At 47.4% G+C, this 13,821-nt stretch overlaps 1 long non-coding RNA gene and 1 pseudogene across 1 annotated transcript; one reads left to right on the forward strand and one right to left on the reverse strand.

The window, feature by feature from the left end:
• The first annotated feature begins 7,866 nt into the window (after positions 1-7,866).
• Positions 7,867-8,093, forward strand: LOC120864574 (annotated as a pseudogene).
• A 2,631-nt stretch (positions 8,094-10,724) lies between these two features.
• On the reverse strand, positions 10,725-13,781 carry LOC120863973. The gene is made up of 3 exons (XR_005721113.1): positions 13,724-13,781; positions 11,807-11,931; positions 10,725-11,016 (listed from the first exon to the last, which is right to left on the reverse strand). It is a non-coding gene; the product is annotated as an uncharacterized LOC120863973 (long non-coding RNA).
• Between the last annotated feature and the right edge of the window lie 40 nt (positions 13,782-13,821).

A 13,821-nucleotide genomic window follows, 5' to 3' on the forward strand; every position in this document is an offset into this window, starting at 1 on the left:
AGTGACACCCCAATAAAGCTGAAAGAACAAATCACCATGGTAATGTTAGGACACAGGAACAAAATTACATTTGAGTGGAATCCAATGAGGTAGGCTTGTCTTCTGGTGACTGTATTTTGGCTTCAGTGCATGAATTTCATCCTGGGTTCCTCAGCAATTCTAGGAATGTTTCTGGAATGTTTCTGTGTCTCTCCATCCAGTTCTCATGCCCTTTTCTGCAATAACTCCCCCCATGGCTGAGCTGACTAAATTACATACTCTTGAAAGAAACATAAATACGTGCAAAGATGCTTTCTCATGAGAGATCATTTTCCTCATCCAACTTCCTTGCCTTGTTGGAGCCACCTTGTCCTGTCTTTCATGCTTCTATTACACATGAGATTTGCATGACAGAATGTTTTAGAAATGAACTCTGTTTGTATATGTGTGTTAGTCATGTCCGACTCTGTGACCCCATGGACTGTACCCTGACTGGCTCCTCTGTCCATGGAATTTTCCAGGCAAGAATACTGGAGTGGGTTGCCATTTCCTTCTCCAGGGGATCTTCCCAAGCCAGGGATAGATCCTCCATCTCCTGCACTGCAGGCAGATTCTTTATCATCTGAGCCACCAGGGAAGCTCTCTGTTTACGCTACTTTTTTGGCTGCTGCTGCTGCTAAGTCGCTTCAGTCGTGACCGACTCTGTGCGACCCCACAGACGGCAGCCCACCAGGCTCCCCCGTCCCTGGGATTCTCCAGGCAAGAACACTGGAGTGGGCTGCCATTTCCTTCTCCAATGCATGAAAGTGAAAAGTGAAAGGGAAGTCCCTCAGTCGTTTCCGACTCTTAGCGACCCCATGGACTGCAGCCCACCAGGCTCCCCCATCCATGGGATTTTCCAGGCAAGAGTACTGGAGTGGGGTGCCATTGCCTTTTCCCCTTTTTGGCTGAAAGAATGCTAAACTCTTTTTTCATTCAACAAATGTATCCTGGGGGGAGGGACAGATTAGGAGTTTGGGATTAAAATATACACACTACTATAAATAAAATGGGGCTTCCCAGGTGGTGCTAGTGGTCAAGAGTCCACCTGTCAATGCAGGAGACACAGGAGACCCAGGTTCAATCTCTGAGTTGGGAAGATCCCATGGACAGATGAGCTTGGTGGGCTACAGTCCATGGGGTCACAAAGAGTAATAGATGACTGAGCTACTGAGCACAACCAACAAGGACCTACTGAAGAGGACAGGGAACTATATGCAATTTCTTGTAATAACCTATGATGGAAAAAAATCTAAAAAAGAATACATATACACGCGAGTGATCGTCTGCACCCATACATATATAGACATATAACTGAATAATTTTGCTGTACTTCTGAAACTAACACAACATTGTAAATCAACTCTACATCAATAGAAATTTTAATTAAAATAAAAATTAAAACAATGCTATGAAAACAAAAACCAAAAAAAGCACAAGTGTATCCTGAGCATTTATTGTATGTCAAGCTCTGCTAGGTATTAACAGGAACAAAAACATCTTTGTCTCCTCTCGGGGTTCTGGAGGTGAGATAAAGGAGAGAGATGTTTTCTTTATTTTCTTTCTTTTTTTCTGTACTGAGATGTAGCTGCAGCATGTGGGATCTAATTTCCTGACCAGGGATTGAATCCCAGCCCCCTGATTTGGGAATGGAGAGTCTTAGCCACTGGACTACAAGGGAAGTCCCAGGAGATAGATATTGAATTCATTACACAAATAATTACATAGTTAATGATTACAATATGGGTCACATAGGAAAATGAAAGCTTGCAATGGTGGGAAATAGCATAGTTCAGGGGTTGTGATTCAGGAGGACTTCTGAAGAAGCTTATTAGTCAGAAGAGGCTGACGTTAGTCAGAAAAGGTCAAGTTTCCTTGCAGTAACAAACAAGTCCAAAGTTCAGTGGTTCAACTCAACCAAAGTTTACTTCTCCCTCGTGTTATTCATCCTACATGAGCTGCAGGGGCTTAGCTCCACACGGTCTTGCTGGGGTCCAGGTTGACCAGATATCCACCATCTTGCAGCTGCACCATCAGGAAGAAATCATTGTCTCAATTGCTGTGGAGGGACGAGAGAGAGACTGGAGAAGCTTGTATGGGCTTTTTCATGCCTCCTCAGAAGTGACTGACATACAGAAGTGAAATGTCATTTCCACTCACATTTCAATAGCCAGAAATAGTCAAGAGAGTCACCGAATTGAAGTTGTTTTTCATTCAAAAGATAGTGATCTCTAAAAATGTTTATCATAGGAGCTAAAAGATGGTGGGAATTGGAAAAAGAGAGGAGGACTGCTCTGGTGGTCCAGTGGATAAGAATCTGCCTGCCAATGCAGGGGACATGGGTTCAATCCTTGGTCCGGGAATTAAGATCCCACAATGCTGCAGAGTAACTAAGGCCGTGCACCACCACTACTGAGCCCACCCACTAGAACCCGAGTGCTGCGACTACTGAAGCTCACGCGCCCGAGAGCTGGTGCCCAGCAGCAAGAGAAGCCCCACAACTAGAGAGTAACTCCCACTAGCCTCAACTAGAGAAAGCCCACATGCAGCAATGAAGACTCAGCACAGCCAAATAAATAAATAAGAAAAGAGAGGAAGGAAGTGCATTCTTGGTAGAACAAACAACACATTCAAAGACACCAGAAACAAAGAGACAATGGGTTGTTGTTGTCCAGTCATTAAGTCGTGTCTGATTCTTAGCAATCCCATAAACTTCAGCACACCAGGCTTTCCTGTCCTTCACTATCTCCCAGAGTTTGCTCAAACTCATGTCCATTAAGTCGGTGATGCCATTCAACCATCTCATCCTCTGTCCTCCCCTTCTTCTCTTGCCCTCAATCTTTCCTAGCATCAGGGTCTTTTCCAATGAGTCGGCTCTTTGTATCAGGTGGCTAAAGTATTAGAGCCTCAGCATCAGCCCTTCCAATGAATATTCAGGGTTGATTTCCTTCACAGTTGACTGGTTTGATCTCCTTGCTGTCCAAGAGACTCTCAAGAGTCTTCTCCAGCACCACAGTTCAAAAACATCAATTCTTTGACACTCAGCCTTCTTTATAGTCCAACTCTCACATCCATACATGACTACTGGAAAAACCCGTTTTGACTATACAGACTTTGACAATGGGGACATGGATTCAAAATTCTGACAGAAAACCATATTTCATCCAGATTACTATCTAGAGCCAAAATGTCAATCAAACATGAAGTGAAAGTAAGGGTGCATTCCAAAACATGGAAGGGCTCAAAAATGTTCTCTCTCGTGCCCTTATGTTTTTGGAAATTTACTGTGGGATGAACTCCACAAAGGGCTTTCCAGGTGACTCAGTGGTAAAGAATCCGCTTGCCAATGCAGGAGATTCAGAAGACTCGGGTTTGATCCCTGAGTGGGGAAGGTCTCCTGGAGGAGGAAATGGTAGCCCACTCCAGTATTCTTGCCTAGAGAATCCCCATGGAGAGAGGAGCCTGGTGGGCTACAGTCCATGGGGTCGCAAAGAGTCAGATACGACTGAGCACAGCACGGCTGTAGCAGTCCACAACAATGGAAGCGTGAACAAAGACAAAGAGAAGACAAGAGAGGGAGAAAGAATTCTGACTTAGGAAAGGGACAAACAGAATTCCTAGGGGGTTTTCCTGGTGATCCAATGGTTAAGAATCTACCTTCCAATGCAGGGGACTCAGGTTCCATCCCTTGTGGGGGAACTAAGATCCCACCTGCCTTGGGGCAACTAAGTCCAAGCACCTACTACTCAGTCTAAGCACTCTGGAGCCCATGCTGGGAGACAAACATCCTTCAAGGAGCAACTAAGACCCAATACACGCAAAAATAAATTAACTGGGAAAAAAACCCAATTAAACAATAAAGAGAATTCCTAGGATCGTGACAGGAAGAAATCCCTAACAAAAAGAACCCAGGAGGAAAACAGAATGCTATGTCTATATTAGGCTTCCCAGGTGGCACTAAAGATAAAGAACCTGCCTGCTAATGCAGGTGACATAAGAGACATGGATTCAATCCCTGAGTCGGGAAGATCCCCTGGAGAAGAGCATGGCAACCCACTCCAGTATTTTTGCCTGGAGAACCCCATGGGCAGAGAAGCCTGGGGGTAGGAGGACTACAGTCCATATGGTCACAGAGAGTTGGACATCACTGAAGGAACTTAGCAGGCACACATTCACCTCTAGATTATTGGATGAATTTTATCATTTGGAAAGTTGAATTGAGATAAATTGGTAGAACTTCTAAGAAAGAGAACCAAAGAAAAAAAAAGGAAATTAACTCCAGTGGAGAAATTATATATCATAATAATTACACTTCTTAACGGTATCCTTCGAAAGGAAATTATATTTCCATAAAATCAATAAAAACAACTTGAGCCACCAAGACACCAGATGAATGCATGTCTCATATTCAATTGATGACTCAGTGATACCACCTGATGGCTGGGAGGCATCTCAAACTCAGCTGGCCCTAAACTGAACTCCCAGAATTTAACTTCTGCCTTTTCTATTGTTCCGTGACCTTCCCATCTCAGATTCCTGAAAAACAACCTAGCAAGATTTGGGGACTCCTAATGGCCCACGGGAACAGGCTCAGATCAAATTTGGGTTGACCCCGCCCACATTTTCCAGCCTGACCAATCAGAGTAGTCCGTCCTCACCCACCCACCCCCACCCCGAACCCCGCGCTAGGAGATTGGTTAAGTTATGACATGTGATCCTAGAAAGGCCCATGAGATTCAGTACTGGGACTTCTGGTGGAACCCTAGAGCAATTGGATATCTCTTTCCAAGTTGCTGCTGAGTGGGAATAATGAACTGTAGCACCAAGAAGAATCTCTGCCACCCAAAGAGGAGCTTGATGAGATCAAAGCTCAGCTGAGTCAAGAGAGAGTTGGATTCCTGGTGCTATCAGAGCTTCTTGATCCACCCATGCCTGAAGTTAACTCAACTCCCACATCCCCAGATTTTCAGCTACAGGAGTCAGTTCATTCCTAACCACAGCCTCCATGCTTGTTTGAGTTGTTTTTGAGTTGGACTTAATTTTTTTTCTGGAACTTTCAGCTAAACAAATCCTGATAAATACAGCCCCTACTCCGTGCCAGGAACTGCACTAAAGAGTTGACACGAAGGACTTCCCTGGTGATCCAGTGGCTAAGACTAAGAGCTCTTAATGCAGGGAGCCCAGGTTTCATTCCCTGGCCAGGGAACTAGAAAGAGGAGAGTGAAAAAGCTGGCTTAAAACTCAACATTCAAGAAACTAAGATCATGGCATCTGGTCCTACCACTTCACGGCAAATAGATGGGGGAAAATGGAAACAGTGACAGATTTTATTTTCTTGGGCTCCAGAATCACTATGTATGGTGAGGGCAGCCATGAAATTAAAAGATGCTTGCTCCTTGGAAGAAGGACAAACTTATGACAAACCTAGACAGCATATTAAAAAATAGCGACATTTTGCCGACAAAGATCAATATAGCCCAAGCTATGTTTTTTTCCAGTACTCAGGAATGGATGTGAGAGTTGGACCGTAAGGAAGGCTAGGTGTTGAAAGACTGATTCTTTCAAATTGTGGTGCTAGAGAAGACTCTTGAGAGTTCCTTAAATTGCAAAAAGATCAAACCAGTCAATCCTAAATGAAATTAACCTTGCACATTCACTGGAGGGACTGATGCAGAAGCTGAAGCTCCAATCCTTTGGCCACCTGATGGGAAGAGTCGACTCACTGGAAAAGACACTGATGCTGGGAAAGAGTGAAGGCAAGAGAAGAAGGGGGCGGCAGAGGATGAGATGTTTAAAAGGCATCATCAACTCTGGACATGAGTTTGAGCAAACTCTGGGAGATAGTGAGGGACAGTGAAGCCTGGAGTACTGCAGTTCATGGGATCGAAAAGAGCTGGACACAACTTAGTGACTGAACAACAGTGACGGGGAACTAGATCCCACGTCACAACTAAAGATCCCACTTGCTGCAACTGGGACCTGGTGTAGCCAAGTTAAAAAAAAAAGAGAGTTGACATGACCTATCTCATTGAACCCTGTGAGAGAGGGAATAATTAGGATTCCTATTTACTGATAAGGAAACTGAGGCTCACAGAAATGAATCCATCTGCTGATCACTGGAGACAGAATTCCAACCCACATCTGTCTGACCCCAAGTCTTGCTTCTCTGATCATGAGGAATAGTTGTCAGATTTGAAGATTCAAAGATAGACCACGTTATGATGAGGGGTGGAGAGGAGGGCAAGGGCCAGTTGCCAATGGCCTGGTTTGCTTGAGCTTTCTTTTTTCTCTTTTTAGATTGAAGTATAGTTTATTTACAATGTTGGGTTGACTTCAGATATACAGAAAAGTGATTCAGTTATACATACATTTATATCTTTTTTCCCCCCCAGATGCTTCTTTTTTTTGTTGTTTTCAACGATTTATACATTTGGCTGCATGGACTTCCCTGGTGGCTCAGAGGGTAAAGAATCTGCCTTCAGTGCAGGAGACCCCTGGGTTAGATCTCTGGGTTGGGAAGATCCCCTGGAGGAGGGAAACCGCAACTCACTCCAGTATTCTTGCCTGCAGAATCCCATGGACAGAGGAGCCTGGAAGGCTGTAATCTATGGGGTTGCAAAGTCGGACACGACTGAATAACACACACACACACTGAATGACTAACACCCACACACATACAGGGTCTTAGTTGAGGCATCCAGCATCTTAGTTGCAGTATGTGGGATCTAGTTCCCTGACCAGGGATTGAACCCAGGTCCCCTCCAGTGAAAGCATTGAGTCTTAACTGTTGGACCACCAGGGAACTCCCCAGAATCACATACTTTAAATGGATGAATTGTGTGGTATGTGAATTATATCTCAATAAAGTTGTTAAAAGTAAATAATGTCTGACATTTATCAAGTGGTTAAGCTCCGGGTTTGGGCAATGTGTTAGCTCTTTACACCAATAAGGGTGCTTGTATCACAAGATCACTGTGAGAACAAAAAAGACTTTCACGACTTCATTTTACAGACGAGGAGACTGAGGTCAGAGAGGTTAAGCAAGTCACACAGCAAAGTGATGATCTGACAGCAGAGGCCTGATATTTGAGGTCCACAGATCCTCCCTTGCCCCGCCCCCAGCTTCACCCCCCACCCCTGCTCTTTCTTTCCCTTTTGCCACAATTCTGCCCTACTGACCTGATTTCTATTTCTTTTACTTACACATTCTCTCCAGCCTCCAGATTTTTGCATATGCTGACTCAATCCTTCTGCCCAGCTCTTCTTTCCCTTCCCCTCCAAATCTAGTTTGTAAAATGAATGTCTAAGTGTGAAGGGGAAGAGAGAGAGAAGGTTCTGATTGCAAGTTTCAAGGCTCATTTGGAAGTGAGGGATGCATGGAGGGGTGCCCCTGCCCCCTCTGCCTCCAGTGGACTCAGTTCCCCCATCCACACCTACAGCTTTTGGAGCCCTTGTTGTTGTTTAGTCAGCCAGTCATATCCAACTCTTTAAGACCACATGGACTCTAGCCAGCCAGGCTCCTCTGTCCAAGGGACTTCCCAGGCAAGAATACTGGAGCGGGTTGCCATTTCCTCCTCCAGGGGATCTTCCCTTCCCTCGGCCTGGGTTTAATCCTAGCAGTAACTGGGGACACATGTGTGGGAGGGTGAGGTCAGATTTTCCCCTGGGCAGCTCACAAGGTTCGAAGTGAGCAGGTGAGAAAAGCATGGCTCTGCCCAGTTTGGGCCCAGCACCTGGGGACGAGGTGATTTCCCCCCTACCCCATCCCTACAAAGCTGCCTTCTCCTCCCTTCCTCCTCCCAACTCAAAGCCTCTTCTCAGAACCTTTAAAAATCTTTAGCACTTCCGATGGCAGGGTCTGGGGAAGGGGCAGCAGGCACCATATTGGGCCGTAAAGGTGGCAAGAAGAAGCCGCTGAAGCAGCCCAGGAAGCAAGCCAAAGAACGGACGAGGGAGATAAGACATTCAAGCAGAAACAGGAGGAGGAGCAGAAGAAACTGGAGGAGCTACAAGCAAAGGCCTCAGGGAAAGGCCCTCCAGCCAGAGGTGGAATTAAGAAATTTGGCAAACAGTAAGCTGTTCCTTCGGAGAAGGAAATGGCACCCCACTCCAGTACTCTTGCCTGGAGAATCCCATGGACGGAGGAGCCTGGTAGGCTGCAGTCCATGGGGTCTCGAAGGGTCGGACACAACTGAGTGACTTCCCTTTCACTTTTCACTTTCACTCATTGGAGAAGGAAATGGCAACCCACTCCAGTGTTCTGGCCTGGAGAATCCCAGGGACAGGGGAGCCTGGTGGGCTGCCGTCTATGGGGTCCCACAGAGTCGGACACGACTGAAGTGACTTAGCAGCAGCAGCAGCAGCAGCAAGCTGTTCCTTGTGTCTGAGGCAATGAAGACCCTTATTTCCATTCCTGTTTAAAAATCTGGATTCCCTGCCATAATATCTGTTGCCACCTATAGCTCGAATGAAATGTTGTCTTAGAACCTATTGTACATTTAAGAATAAACTTTGGTAAAAAATAAAAAAAAAAACTCTAATAAGGACATTCAGACAATAGTACTATTCAGTCATAAAACGAAACGAAAGAAAAAAAAGCGAAACGAAGGGACTTCCCTGGTGGTTCAGTGGCTAAGGCTCCAGGCTCTAAGTGCGGGGGACCTGGTTGGACCCCTGCTCAGGGAACTAGATCCCACGTGCCTCGACTAAGACTTGGCCCAGCAAATAAATAAGGATATACACATTAAAAAAAAAAAAAAAAAAACCTGTGCTCCTGACAGCACAGTCAGGCATTTCAAGTTCAAATACCTTCAGAGGCCAGGCTGGCAATAGACATACCCAAAGCCACCCAGCAGAGTGACCTGGGGGCATATATCCACCCAAGGATTTCTCAGGCAAATGCTTTTTCTGTATTTTTGAAAATTATTTTATATTGAAGTATAGCTGATTTGGGCTTCCTTGGTGGTTCAGACTGTGAAGGATCTGTCTGCAATGGGGGAGATCTGCATTCAATCCCTGGGTGAGGAAGGTCTCCTGGAGAAGGGAATGGCTACGAACTCCAGTATTCTTGCTTGGAGAATTCCATGGACAGAGGAGCCTGGGGGGCTACAGTCCATGGGGTCGCAAAGAATCACAGAGAACTGAGCAACTAACATTTCATTTTCATAGCTGATTTACAATGTTATGTTAGTTTCAGGCGTATAGCAAAGTGATTCAGTTATATCCACTCTTTTTCAGGTTCTCTTCCCATACAGGTTATTACAGAATATTGAGTAGAATTTCCTGTGCTATACAGTAGGTCCTTGTTGATTATCTACTTATCTATAGTAGTGTGTATATCAGAGAAAGCGATGGCACCCCACTCCAGTACTCTTGCCTGGAGAATCCCATGGACGGAGGAGCCTGGTAGGCTGCAGTCCATGGGGTCTCGAAGAGTCGGACACGACTGAGCGACTTCCCTTTCACTTTTCACTTTCACTCATTGGAGAAGGAAATGGCAACCCACTCCAGTGTTCTTGCCTGGAGAATCCCAGGGACAGGGGAGCCTGGTGGGCTGCCGTCTATGGGGTCCCACAGAGTCGGACACGACTGAAGCGACTTAGCAGTAGCAGCAGTGTGTATATATTAATCCCAAACTCCTAATTTATCCCCCTCCTTTTCTTGATTAATAAATTTTATTTTTTTATAGCAGTTTTAGTTTCACAGCAAAATTGAGCAGAAAGTACAGAGATCGCCCATATACACCCAGCTCTCCCAGCCTAGTCCTCTCCCTCTATGGACATCCCACACAATAGTAATGTATTTTGAACGACTGGTGAATCTACATGACCCACGAACACATCATTATCACCCAAAGTGCACAGTGATTTTTTTTTTTTTTTTTTGCTGCATCCCACAGCTTGTGGGATCTTACTTTCCTGACTAAGGATTGAAACTATGACCCCTGCAATGGAAGCTTTTTGTTCTAACCACTGGACCACCAAGGAAGCCCCTCATTATACTTTTCTTAATTGGAATTTTTCTGTCAGAAAGAGTTGTTCCTTCTCCCTCATCTTCAAATAGACTCACTCGTGTATTTAAATCAGTTTGGACTTTTGGTTATTTATTCTTCGGGTTATAATTCAATTCTAATGCTGTCTCGTTTGTTCAAATCGTTCCAGCTCTGGCCAGCAGGAGTTCTTTTCAGGCTGGCTCCTGTCCTTTGGCCTTTTTTATTTTTCCACTTCTGGCTCTAGAAGATGCTCCAGTGTCCTTGTGGATTTTCTCTGCCCTAATCCTAGAAGCAGTCATTTCTCCAAGGAGTCCTGGTTCCTCCTACTGGAAAATGGTATTTAGAAACCAGATCTGGATGCTAAGTGTACTCATTGCTTCTAGGATGTCATTGCTTCTAGACACACGGCAGACAGAGCTAGGAAATCTGTATACACTCAAACCTATATTTATTTTTTAAAAAATTTATTGGAGTATAACTGCATTACAATGTTGTGTTCATTTCTGCTGTACAGCAAAGTGAATCAGCTCTATGTATGTATCTACTCCTTTTTGGATTTCCTTCCCATTGAGGTCACCACGGAGCATTAAGCAGAGTTCCCTGTGCTGTATACAGCAGGCTCTCATTAGTTATCTATTTATACACAGTATCAATAGGGTATATACGTCAGTCTCAATCTCCCAATTCATCCCACCCACCCTTCCCCTGCCTTGACATCTGCATGTTTGTTCTCTGCCTCTGTGTTTCTATTTCCACTTTGCAAATAGGTTCATCTCTAACTATTAAACATTTCATAATGATAACCCCATCTAGAACCACATTGCTTATTTGCAACTTCCTCTCCAACAGTATGAAAACTGGTTGTCAGTATCTACAATCTATGTACTTATTTGTTCAATGCTAGTACATAGCTATTCCCAAATTAAGCTCTACCCCTGTGAGACACAAACTCACTCACCCGAGTACAGTGTTTCTATACAGTTCAGACAGACATTTGAATGGGAAACCTTGGAGCCAGGCAAGCAAATCACAGTTGTGAGGCAGAGTTGGCCCTCTGACCTACAGTTTGAGACACCACCCCCTCCCCTCCTTGCGGAAACATGACTGCTCTGGTCTTTGGTCGTGGGAAAGTTGTCAGTTTGCAGCTCCCTGCAGCTACATTCAAGCCTCAGAACTGGTAGGTGGGAGACAGATAGAGATGGGGGAATGGGAAGTCTTACTGCAGCCCTCTTTCTCTCTGGATGGGTGGAGGTGTGAGGGGGCTGTGGGAGGCATTTTGCTCTTTTAGAGCCGAGGCTACAGCTCAGGGAGAATGGGTACAGATTGGGTGGAGCAGCCCCTGTGGGTGACGGCCCTGGCAGCAGAACTTGCCAGGCAGGTGTGCCAGCCCAGGCATGCATCAGGCGGGCAGGCTGTGGCAGGGGTGCCCTTCCCTGGGAAGAGACCAGGCATGGGTGGGGGGCAAGGGGTGGGGCGGGCTGGGCTGGTGGTGGTACGTGGGGCGGGTGGGGCCTGAGCTGAACCCCTTCTAATTCCTCCTCGGGGATACAGTGGTGCCCAGTAGCGCCTGTGCACGCGTGCTGAGTCGCTTCAGTTGTGTCCGACTGTGGACTGTAGCCCGCCAGGCTCCTCTGTCCATGGGATTCTCCAGGCAAAGAATACTGGAGTGGGTTGCCATGACTTCCTCCAGGGGATCTTCCCTACCCAGGGATCGGACTCACATCTCTTAAGTCTACCTGCATTGATAGATAGGTTCTTTCCCACTAGTGCCCTAGCCAACATTTATTGAACACTCACCTGTGTCTTGAAGCTCCATTCCATCCCTTCTTCCTCAAGGGTATCTCTCAGAGTGGAAACTGTCATTATCCATTTTACAAAAGAGGCCACCAAGGCTCCGAGGAGAGTGTCACTTGTCTGGAGTCCTAGATTACACAGTAACTGAGCCTGGCTCCAGACTCCAAGCTCTTAATCTTTACTCAGTGACTGGGCAGAAGAACAGACAGGGCCCCTGCCTTCCTGGAGCTGGGAGTCCAGGGCAGACATACGATGTACCACATGAATCAGTAAATAATGAAGGTCATTTCAGATGGTACCAACTGCAGTGTGAGACTGGGGAGGAGGCGGACACAGACCGGAAGGCCTCTCTGAGGAAGTGACCGCCTGGGAACGGCTGGGGGCAGGGTGTTCCGGGCACGCTGATCCCCAAGTCCCAAGGTCTTGAAGACTGTGAGGAACTTGTGTGTGTGTGGTGGGGAGACAGTGGGGCTGGAATAGGAAGAACGGAGATAAAAGAGGGAGAGACTGTGCCAGGCCTTGTGGGCTTTGAAGGCCTGGTATTTTTTGAATTTGGACTTTTACTCTGAGCCACATAGGGAGCCATGGGACCATCTGGACAGAAGAAGGCTGTGATCTTGTGGGATCTCATGCATGAAGTGGCACAAGTTGGGGGTGCTGGGCCAGGGACCGGGGGCCGGAAGCCCCCCTCCACTGTATATAGGGCCCGTGGGAGGTGAGATTGCCACTTGGGAGGTGAGAAGCAGCCACATTCCCACCCTAGGGTGTGGCTTCCCCTTTGCAAAAGGGGGTCATTTATCAAGCACATAGCCCTGACACTTTGGGGAATCTTCAGGGCTCATCCTCCATGGCTTGGTGGGGGAGGCTGGGGGCTCCAGCATTCGAATCTTACCACTCACCCCACCCAACAACCACCTCCACGCCCCCCAACTCTGGCTTCCCTGGCTGCATTGCCCCAGTGCCTGATCTGTCGGAGCAGGCAAAGAGAAGAGAAGTCACTCAGTTCTGCTGACTCTCTGCGACCCCATGGACTGCACCTACCAGGCTCCTCCATCCATGGGATTTTCCAGGCAAGAGTACTGGAGTGGGTTGCCATTTCCTTCTCCAGGGGATCTTCCCAACCCAGGTTTCCAGCGTTGCAGGCAGATGCTTTACCTTTACCATCTGACCCACCAGGGAAGGAGCAGGGAAGAGTGGTTCTATTTGGAGCCACTGGGATCCCTAAGAGGCGACAGGAGGATGCAACCTAGCCTGGGTGCCCCAAGGGGTCTCTCTCCCGGGGGGCGCCCCTCTGACCCATCTGATCCATCCACTGATCCTCTCTGGGCCGCCCTCACCCCACAGGAGGCCGAGGCCGGCTGAACCTGAGGCAGCCGGTGCAAAGGGCACAGTCCTAGCAAAGGGCACAGTCCTAGCGAAGGTCGCAGCAGCCAGGCCCAGCCCCCACTTCCCGGCTGTGGCCTCTGATCCGAGGGAGCTTCCTAGCCTGGAAGCTCCTGGGAAGTGGGGGTGGCGGGTGCGGGGCCAGCTGGGACTGGCCCACTGGAGGAGCTGAGGCCTGGGAGAGGCGTGGGAGAGACACAGATGGAGAAAGACAAAGAAGCGACTGAGAGAGAGACACACACAGAGAGAGACGGGGAGAAACAGAGACGGAGAGACCCCGAGAAATCAGAAGGGAGACACACACGGAGAAAGTGAGGGAGACAGTCATTCATTCACTCACTCACTCCGCGGCTGCTTACTGGGCACCGGCTTGTGTCCAGGCAGTGCCCAGAGCAGACACAAATCTCTGCTCCGGTGGGGTTGACTGTCTGGTGGGGACACAGCCCAGAAACCTGATAACCGAGTAAATCACTTTGTCGAGAGTGATAAGGGCGAGAGATACGGGGTGGGGGAAGCGGGACAACCAGAGGGACTTACGAGCCAGATTCTTCTTATCTGGGGAGGAGATTCCCACCAGCATCTTGACCGCGCCTGCCCCTCCCCCACCCGCCCCAAACTCGGGATGGGAGAGGGGA

This window comes from Oryx dammah, unplaced genomic scaffold (genome assembly GCF_014754425.2).
Source record: "Oryx dammah isolate SB20612 unplaced genomic scaffold, SCBI_Odam_1.1 HiC_scaffold_5, whole genome shotgun sequence".
Taxonomy (NCBI): domain Eukaryota; kingdom Metazoa; phylum Chordata; class Mammalia; order Artiodactyla; family Bovidae; genus Oryx; species Oryx dammah.